We start from the raw sequence: 16467 nt of genomic DNA, 5'->3' as shown, positions 1-16467 counted from the left end.
GGCACAGTGAAAACGAATCCAACTAGGAACCATGAGGTTGTGAGTTGGATCCCTGCCTTCGCTCAGTGGGTTAAGGATCCTGTGTTGCCGTGAGCTGTGGTGTAGGTCACAGATGTGGCTTGGATCCTGTGTTGCTGTGGCTGTGGCGTAGGCCAGCAGCTGCAGCTCCAGTTAGACGCCTAGCCTGGGAACCTCCATATGCCACGGGTGTGGTCCTAAAAAGAGAAAAAGACAAAAACAAACAAAGAAACAAACAAAAAACCCCAAACCATTCTTGATTTCAAAAAAAAGAAACAAAAGCAGCTCTTGGTAATCCAGGAAATGAAGGGTACTTTTTTAATAGCCATTGTCATATCCAACATTGAAATACTTAAGCAACATTTCCCAAGTGTGTTCTTCTGAACTGTGGATCTGGTGTTTGATATAAAAAGGGATATCTTGATATTTTAATTAGGGTAAAGCAAGATGTTATAACATACAAACATCTTAGCAGCCTAATACAATAGAAATTTATTTCTCCCTCATGTAATAGTCCAATGCGGTTGTTTCTGGTTGATAGACAGTTTTTCTCTATATGATGATTCAGGAACTCATGTTTCTTGCATCATGGGCTCTCTCTTTGATTAGGGTCTTGAAATCGGTTTCCAGCTGGTGGAAAAGCAAAGAAAGGGTGGAAAATGCACATTTTTTCTCAATTGCTTTGGCCTGGATGTGACACAGATTTCTGTTCACATTACTTATTCCATTGACCAGACAAGTTACCTCACCTGTCTGCAAGGTGTGTGGTGGTGGTGAGGAAATGGGAAATAGTAGCTGGCTGGGCTCCCACAGGTAGAGAAGTCAGTAGACCTTCTCATTTGTAGTTGGCAGGAGTAGAAATTAAGACCATCTCACTGGAGGACACTGTGGTAATATCTATGAAATTAAAAACATACATATTCTTTGACCTTAAAACTTCACTCCTAGCAATTATTCTCCATATATATTCACAAATGTGTACATACTTACATTTTAAGGATATATCTAGCAATGCTGTAATAGCAAAAGGTTGGAAATATTCTGAATGTCCATCAAAGGGGACTGGATGAGTACTGTATCTACACAGTGGAACACTCTGCAACAACTAATAGGAATAGGGCAATGGTATGTGTACTGCCTGGGGGAAGAAAAACAAAGTACAAAGCTGTGTGTACTGCTACCATTTATTTAAAAAGAAATATGTACACACACATGCTCATATAGTCATAGAATATTTGTGGAATGATCACAAGAAAAGAGTGGTTGCTTCTGTTTAAAACTATAAGGTAATGGGGGATGGGAGGGAGGCATGCTTTTACTGTAAATTTACTCTTTTTGTGATATGCATCTTTTAAAATAAATATAAAAGTCAGTTTTAGAACTATAGTAAATAACATGGAAAGATGGTTGTAATATATTGTTGCCTGAAAAAAGCTGCTTGCCGAAAATAATGTAAAATGTGGTCTTATTTCTATAAATAAATAAAAAATTTAAATGACATATACAAAAACATGGTGGTTTATTTGTGTTTTTTCTTATCTGTATTTTCTTTTAATAATGAACATGTATCACCTTTGTAACATTAAAAAATTATGAAAATAAAAAAATACAACGAAAACTTTCCCTAAGAAAAACAACAAAACAACAAAAAAACCTTTTCGTAGGAGTCTCAGTTAACCTCGCTATAAAATCTTCCTTCACTTTTCCTTTTAAGATTAATGAATGCCTCTTTTTTGCCTCCATGCTACATTTTCATACACTTATCATACTCTGAATTGCATTATCATGTACACATTTGGCTCACCTGCTCTTTGCATTCTTTAAGAATCTAGACCATACCAAATGTATCCAGGAATCCCTGTCAGTGCCAAGAACAGTGTCTTTCCTGTGACAGGTGTGCACTAAATATTGAGTTGGTACTGACAACTCAGTACTGAAAGTAGGGAACACTATGAGTACAGTGATTGTGAATTTTGTTCTTGTCTGATGTAGACTATATTCAATGCTGTACCAGATTCACTGACTCTTTAGTGATGCCATTGGCTTCTTTGGTGCAAAGTATATGGGTCAAAAATTTCCTTTCTAAAATGATATTGGTTGTCTTCAGGGATTGCTGTCTCTGCATCATAAATTAGTATGGGTGTGTCATAGAAATATATGTAAAAATGATATACACTTAAAGAAATGTATAAGAGTAATGAAACTGCTGATGACATGGTCTCTGCTCTGATACAGTTGAGGCACTCCTATCTGCTTGGTATTTTAATTTTAGAGCAGTTTTCTCTTACTTCTCTCTTCACACTATTTTCCTTTTTCCATTTCTGTCTGTTGGATATAACCCCTCTGTACACATTGCTGTGTTTTTGATGGGGTCATCATGGATTCTTTGTGAATGAGAAGAAATGCAAATAGAAGAATTGGGAATTGATAACATTACTTGCAGTTGTATGATTTTTTACATTGAAAATTGCTTGAGAATAGATTTGATTGGGTTCTCTGCAATTCCCACTTTTATTGCCACAGTGACTTTATCCTCCGTGTTTCTTTCCTATGTTCTAGTCATAGAGGTTTACTTACTATACTTCCAAGGTTCCTTTTATGGCTTTTCCTCAACCTTTTTCTTATTGGAATGTCCTCTGTGTGTATCCATTGATCCAGGCATCAATTCAGATGCCACCTCTTCAAAGAAGTATTTGCCATCCTCTCAAATAGTTTCACTCTTTATTCATTTTTCCATTAAATTGTTATACCTCCATTAGAACACTTATTACAGTTCATTAATGTGTTTATTCATTCTGTGAGCATTCATTGAATATCTACTGTGCGTGTCTTGTTTTTGAAACTAGGATAGGAGACTGCTACAGCAGTCTGTCCTCAAGAAGCTTACAGAAGCTGGAGTTCCCTTCATGGCTCAGTGGTTAACGAATCCGACTAGGAACCATGTGGTTTTGGGTTCAATACCTCGATCAGTGGGTTAAAGATCCGGAGTTGCTGTGAGCTGTGGTGTAGGTCGCAGACGCGGCTCGGATCCCGTGTTGCTGTGGCTCTGGCGTAGGCCAGCGGCTACAGCTCCAATTAGACCCCTAGCCTGGGAACCTCCATATGTTGCGGGTGCGGCCCTAGAAAAGACAAAAAGACAAAAAAAAAAAAAAAAAGCTTACAGAATAGTGGAGAACAGTTTTAGTACAATGTAATAAGTACAACGAGTATGTGCAGGATTCTGTGGGAGCATAGAGAGGGAGAGTCTCATCTAGCAGGGGTGGATATTTCAGAAAGATTTGAGTTGAATAGCATCATGTAGGTCATGGAGATAATGAAATGTCTTGCACATCTGAAAGATGATAAGTAGCTCAGTTAGGCTGGAGTGTGGATGGGGGAAGTGGCAGGAGATGAGGCCAGTGAGGCAAGAAAGGGTGGAATCCTGGCGAGTCTTGTGTGCAAAGCTAAGGATGTGAGCTTTCTCAAAGCAGTGTAGAGCGCCTGAAGGATTTTAGTGTGGGGAGTGATGTAAGTAAGTCTTGATTTCTGTGAGTTTCTTGAGGAAAGGAATCAAGTCTTATACATCAGTATATCTCTTTAGCGCCTAATAAAGAGCTTAGTACATAATAAAGAGGCTCAGTAAGGTTGAATTGGATTTGTTAGTTACTGCTTCAGTTTTTTTTTAAATTTTATTTTCCCACTGTACAGCAAGGGGATCAAGTTATCCTTACATGTATACATTACATTTTTTCCCCACCCTTTGTTTAGTTTTTTTTTTTAATGAATTGATTTGTCTGAAATAGTAATAGCGTTGAACATTCTTTGTACTCCATCAAGTCTGCAAGCATTATTTTACCTAATCTTTACAACTACTGTCTAAGATAGGTAGAGTGGCTTAGAGGGTTTAAATGAGGGGGCTGTAGTATAATATTTACATTGTTTAGGGTTGAATTTCAGCTCCTCAATATACTAGTTTTGGACCTGAAAGTTTCATATTTGCCTCAATTTCCTCATCTGATAATGGTAATAATGATACATACCTCATACCTCATAAGATGTGAGGATTAATGATACATGTAAAGTGCTTGGCCCTAAAGTGGTAAGGGATTGAATGCTCAATAAATGTAATTCTTGGCTGTTAAGAGACATACTCCAAAGACACAAGAAATTGGTGGTGAATCCCAGGGTGAACAAGACAATCTGATTTAAGCATCTTTACTATACTATAACTGCTTTTGGGTTATAGAGAGATGATTAAAGGTGGGTTCTAAGCGGTGAAACAAAATATCAATCAAGATGAGAAATACTATTTAGGGCAGGACATTCTTAGAGGCTCTTACCCTCACTTAACACTTCTTTGCTACCCTGCCTGCATATAAAGGACTTATGTGAGAAATACATCTCTATAATTTTGGTAAATGACATTAATTCCAGATTCATAATGCACATGGCTAATGAACCTGGAGAAATCTCACAAAGGTCTCCCTTTAGGAGTTGGTCTACTAGTGCTGACACCTGGGATACCATGTCAAGTCTTGTTGCTCTGTTTGCCATCTCCATACTCCCTAGATTTTTCCAACTTTAGGACCCAAGTGGGAGTCTTATGTTGGAGGATGTTGTGCAAACCACATGCGTAAAGAAAATAATTTACATTTTTCCTTTCTTAGCTTCTGGAACATCAGTGATTCCACCCTCCCACTTCTATTGGGCAGAAATTGAGGTATTCTCCTTATGCTCCCTCATCTTCTCCAAAACTCACCACGCGTGTGTGCGCGCGCGTACACACACACACACACACACACACACACACACTCTCTTTGCTATACATGTCAGAAGGATCCAGCATAACTACTTTTTTTTTTCTGATTCAAGGACCTGAGAATATACAAAGCCTTTAGTAATAAAGAAGCCCACCAGCATTTCACCTTCTCTATTCCTACCCTTTCCACTCATGACTGTCATTTAGCTTCCTTTTCTCTGTTTCTGTGCTCACCATTATATCTGTCTATCCCTTGCACAATGTCTAGTATATAGTAAGCATTCAATAAACAGTTTCTGAGAGAATTAAAAAAGACAAGATGTATATTCAGTATCTTAATGATATTCAATTACAGAAGAATTTGCAAAAAATTATTGCCTTTAAGGTTTTTTTTTTTTTTTTTTTTTTTTTTTTTTTTTTTTAGGGCTGCGCTCACAGCATATGGAGGTTCCTAGGCTAGGGGTTGAATCAGAGCTGCAGCCATTGGCCTACACCACAGCTACAGCAATGCCAGATCTGAGCTGCCTCTGTGAACTACACCACAGCTTGTGGCAATGCTGGATCCTTAACCCACTGAGCAAGGCCAGGGATCAAACCTGCATCCTCATGGATGCTACTCAGATTCATTTCCTCTGAGCCATGACAGGAACTCTTTTTTTTTTTTTTTTTTTTTTTTAATTTTTATGAGAGTAGACTGTCCTTAGCACTTGGGCGCCATCTTCCACTGCCACATTAGAGCTCCCACAACTTCTAGATTTATTCAGTCACTCTGAGTATATAGCTCTGGTGGTAAAGGAACTGAATGAATGCCCCATAAATTCAGGAGGAGATCTTCAGGCTGGAGGCAGATCTATCTCATGGGATTTGTTATTTTTCTAAGTTCTTTGTTTCCACAGATTTAAGTTAATTTAAGTCCATAAATCATTGGAGACATACTGTTAAAAAGGGGTGAGAAAAAAGTAGAAGATAACCAGAAAACCCAAGTTCATTGTTTTCACTTACTTTTTAGGTTTAAAACCTCCTTGGAAATCACTGGCTTCTACAAACTTCCAACCTGGAGGACAGCAGATCTAATTCTTTTAGTTTCCAGTTTTTGAACTTCTTGCTTACATTTTCAGTTATATTTGAAATTGTAGTAATCTTCTCCCCTTATTTTCTTTCTGCTTAAGCTGTCTCATATACCTTTTCTCCCAATAACTTTGATAATTTTTTAGAATTTTTAATTAGGTCACATTGGTTGACATCACTTACTGATCAGGGTGTTAAAACCTGCAAAATTATAGCTATAGATATCTGGGGCCACAGCCCACAATAAATAACCTTCATACTTCTGATACCCATAAGCATTCAAATTTACATAGATAGCGATGCTGAGACAACTCCTGTCTCACTGATTTCCTAGGCAAACCTTTAAAAATGTGAAAAAGAGGCTTAAACTTTAGGACCTTATCCTTTCCTAAAAGTTCAGACCACATTCATCTGGGCCATGATGATGCACCAGTAGACTATTTAGACATTTTTAAAGCAGTGAACCTAGTCCTTTAGGACTTTGATTGGCCCTTGATCTCATCCAATGTACTGTGATAAGCAGAGATAATCTGTATCCAAAGACAAAGAACATCTGCTACCAGAGTCCAAGTATTGTGTGTGTGTGTGTGTCTACAACCTGGAGGTTGTCCCCAATATTTTGAGAGAAAGTGATACCCAGGCTTGAATTTGGTGTGCTTCACACATAAAATTTGTTCACAGCTTGCGCCGTCTCCAAGTCACCTTAAGAAATTAGAAAAAGATGACCAATTAAATCCAAAGCAAGTAGATAAAAAGCAGAAATTAGCCAAATAGAAAAGATGCAATTAATAGAGAAAAGTAAGAAATCCAAAAGTTTGTCCTTTGAAAGTATAATAAAACTGATGAACCCTTACTATGACTGATAAGGAAAGAAAACAAATTACCATAATCAGGAATGAAAGAGGAATATCACTATAGACCATACTGACATTGAAAGATTAATAAAGGAATATTATATAAATTTTATGCCAATAAATTAAAGAAATTAGAAGCTTTCAAATTCCTTTAAAACACAACTTACTAAAGCTAATACAAGATGGAATAGAAAATCTGAATAGCCCTATATCTATTTAAAATTCTGAATTTGTGATAAAAATCCTTCCTGTGAAGAAAACTACAGGTCCAGATGGTCTCTCTGGTGAATATTATCAAACATTTAAAGAAGAAATAATATGAATGTAAAATTCAGAAAATAGAGGAGAGAACATTTCCGAACTCATTTTTATGAAGCAAGCATTACCTACATACCAAAGCCTATGAAAAATATTTCAGAAAAAGAAAATTGCTGATCAGTATTCCTGGTGATCATAGATACTGCAATAGACTGAAGGTTTGTGTCCCTCCAAAATTCATATGTTGAAATCCTAATGCCAAATGTGATGGAGAAGTCAGCAGTCTGCAATCCGGAAGAGGGCAGATCCTGCATCTCCTGGTGCCTTGATCTTGTATTATCATAGTCTCCAGAATTGTGAAAAATGAATGTTTATTGTTTAAAGTCACCCAGTATATGGTATTCTGTTATAATAGCCTGAACTAAGACAGAAATAAAAATCCTTAAAGAAATATCATCAGGTTGGAGTTCCAGTTGTGGCTCAGCAGGTTAAGAACCCAACTAACATCCATGAGGAGGTTCAATCCCTGGCCTTGCTCGGTGTGTCAAGGATCCAGCATTGCCACAAGCTGTGGCATAGGTCACAGATGCAGCTCAGATCCTGTGCTGCTGTGGCTGTGGTGTAGGCCGGCAGCTATAGCTCTGATTCGACTCTAGCCTGGGAACTTCCTTATGCCTCAGGTGTGACCCTGGGGGGGGGGGGGATAAAATCACCAGGTTGAATCTAGGCATATAGAAAAAAGCCAACACATCATGATCAAGTGGGGATTAGTCCAGGAAAACAAAATTGTTTAACCCCATAATTAATGTATTTCACATTTTAACATAAGAAAGGAGAAAACCTATATAATCCTTTCAATAAATACAGAAAAAGCATTTCACAAAATTCAACAATTTTTAACCTAGCCAATCAAGAATAAAAAGAAATTCTGTTCATCAGATTAAAGAATCTACAAAACACCTATAGCAGCATCATATTTAACACTGAAATACTGAAGGCCTTCCCCCATGATGGGAAAAAAGTACGGATGGCCCCTCTCTTACTATTTCAGTTTAATATTGCACTGGCACTCCCAGCTGTTGCAATGAGGCAAGAAAAAGAAATAAAAGATATAAAGCCTAGAAATGACATATATCTGTACATAGAATATCGTAAGGAATCGGCAAAACAACTACTTGTACTTATAAATGAATTTAGAAAGGTTGCAGAACACAAAGTCAATTGTATTTTTATAGGTCAGCTGCAAAAAATTGGTAAATGTAATTAAGAATATAATTTTATATCAGGTAACACCAAAACTCATATAATACTTGAAGTGGATCATAGACCCAAATGTGAAATCAAAAACTGTAAAGCTTCTAGAAGAAAACACACACTTGAATTAGGCAAAAATTTCCTGGAGAAAGCATAAATAGCTTTAAACAGATGGAAAAAATTGATAAATTGGAATTCAAAACTTTTGCTCATCAAAAGTTACCACAAGAAAAATGAAAAGGGAAGACACAGACTGGAGAAAATGCTTATAATACACATATCTCATACAAACAAATAGTAAATAGACAACCCAATACAAAATGGTCAAAAGACTTGAACAAGTTGTTCACAAGGGAAGATGTACAAATAGCCAATAAGCACATTAAATTGCTCATTACCACCAGTCTTTAGGGAAAATGCAAATTAAAATTACAATGAGATACCATTTCATATCCTTTAGAATGGCTAATGTTAAAAAGCTAGACAATGTCAACTGTTAATAAGAGTGTGGAGAAGTTACTGGTGGGAGTATAAAATTATAAAATCATTTTGGAAAAAATTTGGCACTTTCTTGAAAAATTAATCATATACCTGTTCTGTGGCCCAGAAATTCCACTTCTAGGTATTTATACAGAAGAAATACAAACATGTGCCTGCAAAAGGGCATTCAAAAGAATGTTCACAGAAACTTTATTTATACTAACCCCAAACAGGAAATGACCCAAATATCCATCAACAGAAGGATAAATTATGGTATAATTCATATAAAAAATACCACTCAGCAAGAAAAAAGAATAAACTACCAATATACGCAGCAACAAGAGCAAATCCCCAAAACATCATGTTGAGTGACAGAAGCCAGACACAAAATAATAACATACTGAATGATTCTATTTATAGAAAATTCTACAAGAGGGAAAGTTTATGTTGATAGATATAAGAACAGTGGTTGCCTTTGGGAGTATATGGTAACTTTCTAGAGTGATGAAAATGTTCAATATCTTGATTGGTGTGTTAGTTATATGGAGGTATGCATTCATCAAAACTCATCAGGTTGTACACCTCAGGTTAGGCATTTCATTGTATGTATGTTTTACCTCTGTAAAAACCAAACGGTTAACTATATGCCATTGTAACAACCACCAAGGGGTGTTAAATATGAAGTTGGGCAAAAATTATAGTAAAGGATAAACAAATGGATGGTATTACCATCAGATATAGATTTCAGGGCAAAAGCATTATGTGAAATATTAACTAAAATACTGTATTTTGCATTGATAAAAGGTAGAATTTATAAGAAATATTTGTGTCTGGAGGATACAGCACTGAAATATATAAAGAAAAACATTATAAATACTAAGGGTATTTGAGATGATCACAATAACAAACTCAGTAATGACAGAATAAATGAAGAATAAGTGGATAAGGACATGAGGATATATAAAATTAAAAGAGAAACAAATAAAAATGATATATACTAAACTCTATGTGCTAGAAAGAGACAATCTACATTGTTTCCCAATGTCCACATTAAACATTTATAAAATGTGATTATGGAGTTTCCATCGTGGCTTGGCAGAAACGAATCTGACTAGTATGCAAGAGGATGCGGGTTCGATCCCTGGCCTCACTTAGTGGGTTAAGGATCTAGCATTGCTGTGGCTATGGTGCAGGCTGGCAGCTACAGCTCTGATTCAACCACTGGCTTGGGAACCTCCATACGTTGTGGGTGCAGCCCTGAAAAGATAAAAAAAAAAAAAAAAAAAGCAATTATATAGTGGCCTGGATAGGAAACTTTAATTTCTAAGGGCACAAAATGTATAGGCCACAATCTCTGACTACATGCCATAAAAACTTGAAATTGTAGAGGTGGAAATGAAGAAAATACAAAGACAGGAAATGGTGGAAATCATTAGGCCTGTGGTGTAATTGAGATTGCCCCCAAAACATTCTCTAGGATGTGGTCTGAGCCCTAGTAACTCACCTGTTATCTTGCTAGTTGTAGAAATTTAACTTGATAAACATTAATCACTGTAACCTTGAAAGTATAATTTGTATGACTTTTTAAAAACTATACACTTTTATTTTATTTTATTTTTTAGGGTTGTACCTGCAAGATATGAAAGTTCCCAAGTTAGGTGTTGAGTCCAAATCTGAGCTGCAGCTGCTGGCCTCCACCACAGTCTTAGCCACAGCAATGTGGGATCTCTAGCCACATCTGCGAAGTACTCCGCAGCTTACTTAAAGGGGCGGATTCTTAACCCGCTGAGTGAGGCCAGGGATCAAACCCACATTCTCATGGATACTAGTTGGGTTCATTACCTTTGAGCCACAATGGAAACTCCAAATACACAGTTTTTAAAAAGTACAGTACTTTTTAAAAAGCTTTAAGTACCTGTGATGAGAATGATTACTTGGAAGACATATAATTCTATAAAACTCATATTCAATTTTTTTGAAATTTATTAAAGCCAAAAAATTAAACTGTTAGAATAAATCAAAAGACATTCTCCTAAATCACTTTTTAAGGCAAAGAGAAAATGTATACATTAATGACAATGACAACTATTCCTAAAAACTTAAGGGTATGGCCAAAGCAGTATTTACCAGATTTGCTGCCTTAAACATATATTTAATATTAAATATGAAAAAGGGAAGAATAAATGACAAAATTAGAAATAGTGATTATTAACTAAGGATATAGGAGATATAAACTAACAAAGTTAAATGTGAAAATTACAGAATTGGTAAACATAAAGAGAGTGGAATCATAAATCCATTTAGTATGTTGAGAAAAATCAAACAAAGTCTCTGATAAGACCAGTCAAGGAAGAAGAAAGGAAAACCCAATCAAGTTGGAAATGGGCATGAAACCATTAATTGTGAGTGAGATCACTGGTGAACACAATTCTCATCTTCAAGCTAAAGGGTCTAAAAATCATGATAAAATGGCTGAATTTCTATGAAAAAAACAAGTTTCCAAAGTTAATTAAAGAAGATCTGCACATGCTAGGACCCATGCTAGGAACTGTAAAGATTGTCAGAGAACTGTAAAGATTGTCAGAGAACTGTAAAGATTGTCAGAGAACTATTCCTTCCAGAGAACTATTCCTTCCAGAAAGCATGGGTCTTTGTTCAAGGAACAGATGCTTCTTTTATTAAGTATATATTTTGGATTTTAGAAATCTCAATTCATTTTTTTGAGGCAGACATAATTCTGATACTTAAATCTGACAAAACTAATGTAGACATACAACTGAATCAATTTCGCCTATGAAAATCTATGTAAATATTCTATAGGAATATTAGAAAATTGATTCTTATACTGTGTTAAACATGTTATTACCATCTAATGTAAGACTTTTTTCAGGAATTTGTGGATAGTTCAACATGAAATTCATTAATGTAATTTATTATTAAATAGTCTGAAAGAGGAATAAGCATGATGCCAAAAAGGCATTTAATACAATTTACTATCCATTATTGATAAAAATCTGAGTAACATAGGACTGAAAGGTGATTTTCCCAACATACAAAACCTAATCATGAGAAACTAGGAATAAACTTAATGATGAAACCTTAGAAACATTTGATTAAAGGTGCCAAATATCACTGAAAATCTTTAATATTCTTATGGGGGTTCCTAGCCATTGTTTTAAATAGAAAAATAAGTGTAAATACTGGAAATGAAAAGACAAAATTACTGTTACCCAGAAAAATAGTTAGAAAATATAAATAAATCAAATGAAAAACTTTAGAGTTAATATGAATTAGGCTGTCTGGTTTGTGTGTGCTCATACACACACATATAATTTCATATCATATATATATATACACATATATGTGCATGTATATGTGCATGTATATATGTGTGTATGTATGTATGTTGGTTTCCCATGCATATATGGACCAATACAAACTAATAAATGCCAACATAAATCAGCTAGAAAATTAAATTGAAAAAAAAGATTTCTTTCACAATTGCAATAAATAAGAGACCTACAAAATAATTTAGCAAGAAGTATGAAGGACTATATGAAGAAAGCAATAAAACTTCATGAGGGACAAGAGAAGACTTGAAGAAGTGGAGAGACAGACCATATTTCTGGATAAGACTCAAAATGATAAAAATGTGAAGTTCCTTTAAATTTGTCATTAAGTTCTAACCAAAATAAAAATGATAGGTATTGGGAATTTGACAAAGTGAAGCTATGATTTGTTCTGTGTGAAACTGGTTCAGAAGTAGGCAGATCACAAGAATAGCATCAAAAGTGTAGAAGCAGTCACAGGTGTATATAACTTACAATAACACATAATGAAGTTATACATTCATATGATAGGAAAAATGCTGTATTATAAAAGAACAGCATCAGGTGGGGCACTAGTTAACTTAAGAAAAAGCATTGTGGAGCTTTCTAATTCCTATTGCTCTGAAGATGTCAGATTCCTCCAACTTCCATTATCTTTCCTATCCTTTGGAACCAGCTGCAATGAGTTCCATTACCTTTTTGTTCAAAATTTCTTTCATATTCTTTCTTGGACTCAGTTTTATTTTCTTTCTCACTATCCCTTCCCTGGATCTATTTTCCAGCTGGTTATTCTCTCCCTTTCCAATATAAGACCTTGCAAGTCTTTTTTGGCTTCATGCCTTATCTACCTTAAACAGGCCTTGTTACTGGATTGGACAAAACAGTCTTTTCTTGAGGCATTCTGAGGGTTGTGAGTGATTGTGGTCAATTCTCATTAGACAACTGCAGAGTTTCCTTTGTGGTCTAACGGAGAAGAGGCTGTGAATACTCAGGTGTTGATATTTTTGTCACCATCTGAGTTACATAACTGCATGTCATTTGTGAACTGAAATGCATTCATTACAAATGAGACCAAGATAGTGATTTTCAGACTGCTGGGTTCCGATTAGGATGACTTAGAGGCTTCCAGAGATGGACAAAGAATAAAACTCTCAGACAAGGCATGACTTAAATATGTTTTAACCAGAGCAATATTTGTATACTGAGGGGTAACATAAAATTTTGTTTTAGGAAAGGTTTCTGCTACTAAAAATTTGAAGATTACTTCTCATAAAGACAAGTGATAAATATGTTCAATGGAAAATAACTGATTTTCCAATAAAAAGCAGCATGATTTGTAAATTAAAACAATAATGGCTACAGAAAGTACTTAACAGTAGTTATATTTGGTGGAAGTGAACAATTTTATTTACTCCTTTTACTTATCTTTATTTAAAAATTTTATAGTGATAACATGTTAATATTGTTTTTATTTTTATACTTTTGAGATATAATTTATACCCAGTAAAATGTACAAATTTAAGTATACAATTTGATGATTTTTCATATATGTATATACCCAGATCAAAATATAGAATATTTCTATCATCCCAGAAAGCTCCCATGTCTGCTTCCAGTCAGCAGCCCCACTCCCCATGTCCCATCAGAGATAATCATACTTTGACCTAGTTTAGATTTGGTTTTGCCTGTTTTTAAATTTTTTATAAATGGAATAAGACAGTATGTACTTTTTGAGTCTGGATTATTTTACTGAGCATAATATTTTTGAAATTCACTCATATTGTATATATTAGTAAGTTTTCTTTAAATTTCTGGGTAATATTTAATTTTATTACTCTCTCACAATTTGTTTATCATTTCTTTTGTTAGACATCTGAATTATTTACAGTTATGCTGTCACAAATAAAATGGCTCAGAACAATCTTCTACAATTTTTTCATGGGCATATTATTCACTTCTCTTGGGCATATACCTAGGAATAGGATTATAGGATATGTGCATTTTTAACTTTTCAAAATTTTGCTAAATTTCTCTTCAAAGTGATGAATTTACATCTCAGTGAACAGTGCTTGAAAGTTGCCTCTTCTCTTTTCTGTCTACCGCTATAAAGTAAACAAACAAGGCAAACTTTCTTAATGGGAAGACCAAAACTAAGCCTGGGGGAATTTGATAAAACTAGCTTCCATGTGGTCCAGCATCCAATCCAAGAGAGATATGCAGAAACAGCAGGTCTTTGGGTCAGTAATTGTTCTTGGTGTCTGTGTATGTCTGGATTGTAAATCTGGGAGGAGTGTGGGAGACAGAGTGAAGGGTGTGGAAAACCAGTCCTATGAAAGGACTACTGACAAGACAAGAGGTCAGGTTCCCCCAGGGAACCCATTAGAATTCCAGCTCCTTTGGAGAACCAGAGGATCTTGTGGGGAAGGGGTGGATTTCTGAACCAGCTGTGTGCTGAATGCTTAGATGATTCATGTTTCATTTGATGTTTATACTAGCATCAAGGTTGCTGTTTCTTTGCCTTTCTGGGCACATAGGATAGGAAGCTCTTAATAAGCCACTAAATCTGGGCTGACTTGAACTTGCAAGAAGAATTTACAGACAGATAAGGAAGAGCTGATACACATAGAAATACCAGTACCCCAAACCCAAGTGTACAATTAAACCTAATCCTGAGGCACAGTCTGTGTCAGTTTTCTAGGCAGGAAATTATCTAAGTACATGAGGGAAGCTGAGGCAGGCTACTTGTCAAGACAAGTGGGACCATCTGAACTAAGTAGGTCTTACTGTGTCCTGATAACAAGTGACAATGAGACCAAATTTTTAGGTATACCCCCCTGTACAGATTACTCACCTCAGTCTGTTTCATGGTCAGAATCTGGATCCCTAGAGATCACTAGATGATGTAGAAATTTGTTACCAATGACCCAGACAACAGAGCTCAGCTGATTCTGACTCTGTGTCCAAAATACGTCTTGAATCATTTTGCTTCTTTCCAATTTTATTGCCATCTCTTTAGTTGAAGCCACCATGATATGTAATTTTCAGTAAATTCCAACAGCCTCTTTAGTGGTCTCCTCCTGTCAAATTCTGTCCCACTAATATTCCTTCCATGTAGTATTACTCATATGATTATGTTATTCTCTGTCTTAAAATCATGTTGGAATGCCCTAGAGGCCTAGCGGTTGAGGACTTGGTATTGTTACTGCTGTGGCTTGGGTTACTGCTGTGGCTTGGGTTTGATCTCTGGCTCTGAAATATCTGCATGCCTTGGAAACAGCCCCCCCCCCCCCCCAAAAGCCATGTTGAAATTTCAGGAGCATATGTTTGAAGATAGATAATATGGATACTAGAAAATGTGCCAGTTTGGGAGGTAGACAACTCAGGTTCTAATCTTGGCAAACCATTAATTAGCTGTATGACTGAGCAATCTGTAAGCTATCCCAAAGGTCTCAGTTTTTTCATCTGTTAATAAAAGTATTGTACCAAACTAAGAAGTCTATATGGGCCATTGTAGATCTAATATTCCATGGTACTTTGTGGGGCTGATTCAGAGGGTTTTCTTGAGTTTGCCTGGGATGGAGAGCAGTGAGACCCTGGGATGGGATTCAGTCAACTCTCTTATCTTTCTTCTCAGAGATGGCTGGCATCATTGAAGTTGTCAGAGAATTTCCATACACTGAGCATAAATCATATGAGAATGTTTCAAGAGAATCTCCTCATTTCAGCAGGTATGCCCTGAGGATGAGCGTTCCCTGTAGTTTTACATTACTGATGTAGGCTATTGTCAAGTTCTGTATGCTTCACTGCATACTTTATCTTAGGGTAGTATGGATTCCTAGAAGCCACTCAATCCATGCCACTGGTAGAAGGTGAGTCCAAAAATTCCACATAGTGCTGCTGCCATCTTTGTGAGAATTAAGACTGAGAGGTAGATGTGGAATATACATTTGTCTAGTTATGTTTTTAGAATGTAAGTCTTATGACTTAGAACTATACACACATGTGGTGCAAATGTCAATTTCCTGATTTTGATATTGTACTGTAATTATGTAAGATATAATCACTAGGGGAAACTGGGTGAGGCGTATGTGATACTTCTCTGTTCTTCTATCTTTGCAATTTCTTATGAATATTTAATTATTTAAAAAAATTTTTAGAAGTCTTTACAAATGGTTAATAGGACTCTCATGGCAGATTTCATAATGTCTTCCTTAATTGTCTGAGTTGGGGACTTTTTTCCAAGGCAAAATATAGATTACCTGTTAATGCAGTGACTTTCATAATTTTGACTGTGAAGTCTGTTTCCAAGGAATTTTTGAAGGCTCAACCCACACAGTCAGTGGCCTGTGTATTTATGTTGTGTTTGATCCGTATCAATGTAAGCCTTAGCAATAGCACTGTGTGTGCTAGTTTTTATGGGTCCTTGGATTCCATGCCAGGTTCTACCTTGCTCTTCTCCATTTCTAGG

At 35.9% G+C, this 16467-nt stretch overlaps 1 protein-coding gene across 37 annotated transcripts in view; it reads left to right on the top strand.

Annotated features, from left to right (window-relative positions):
* ALG2 (ALG2 alpha-1,3/1,6-mannosyltransferase) overlaps positions 1-16467 on the top strand; it is a 588615-nt gene that overhangs the window by 17915 nt on the left and 554233 nt on the right. Inside the window, exon 1 of one of the 37 annotated variants that reach the window (XM_084991029.1) lies at positions 15633-15727. The exons of the other annotated variants lie outside the window; for them this stretch is intronic. The gene's annotated coding sequence lies outside the window, so the exon portion shown is untranslated. Of the gene's footprint in view, positions 1-15632; positions 15728-16467 lie in introns of those variants that run through there. 37 annotated transcript variants of the gene reach the window in all.

The sequence above is a fragment of the Sus scrofa genome, chromosome 1 (genome assembly GCF_054392235.1).
Source record: "Sus scrofa isolate SSC_HxYL_T2T_F1_AM1 chromosome 1, Sscrofa_HxYL_maternal_Yorkshire_Landrace_v2.0, whole genome shotgun sequence".
Classification (NCBI taxonomy): domain Eukaryota; kingdom Metazoa; phylum Chordata; class Mammalia; order Artiodactyla; family Suidae; genus Sus; species Sus scrofa.
Note: the sequence above shows the minus strand (reverse complement) of the source record. Positions and strands in the feature narration are given on the sequence as shown.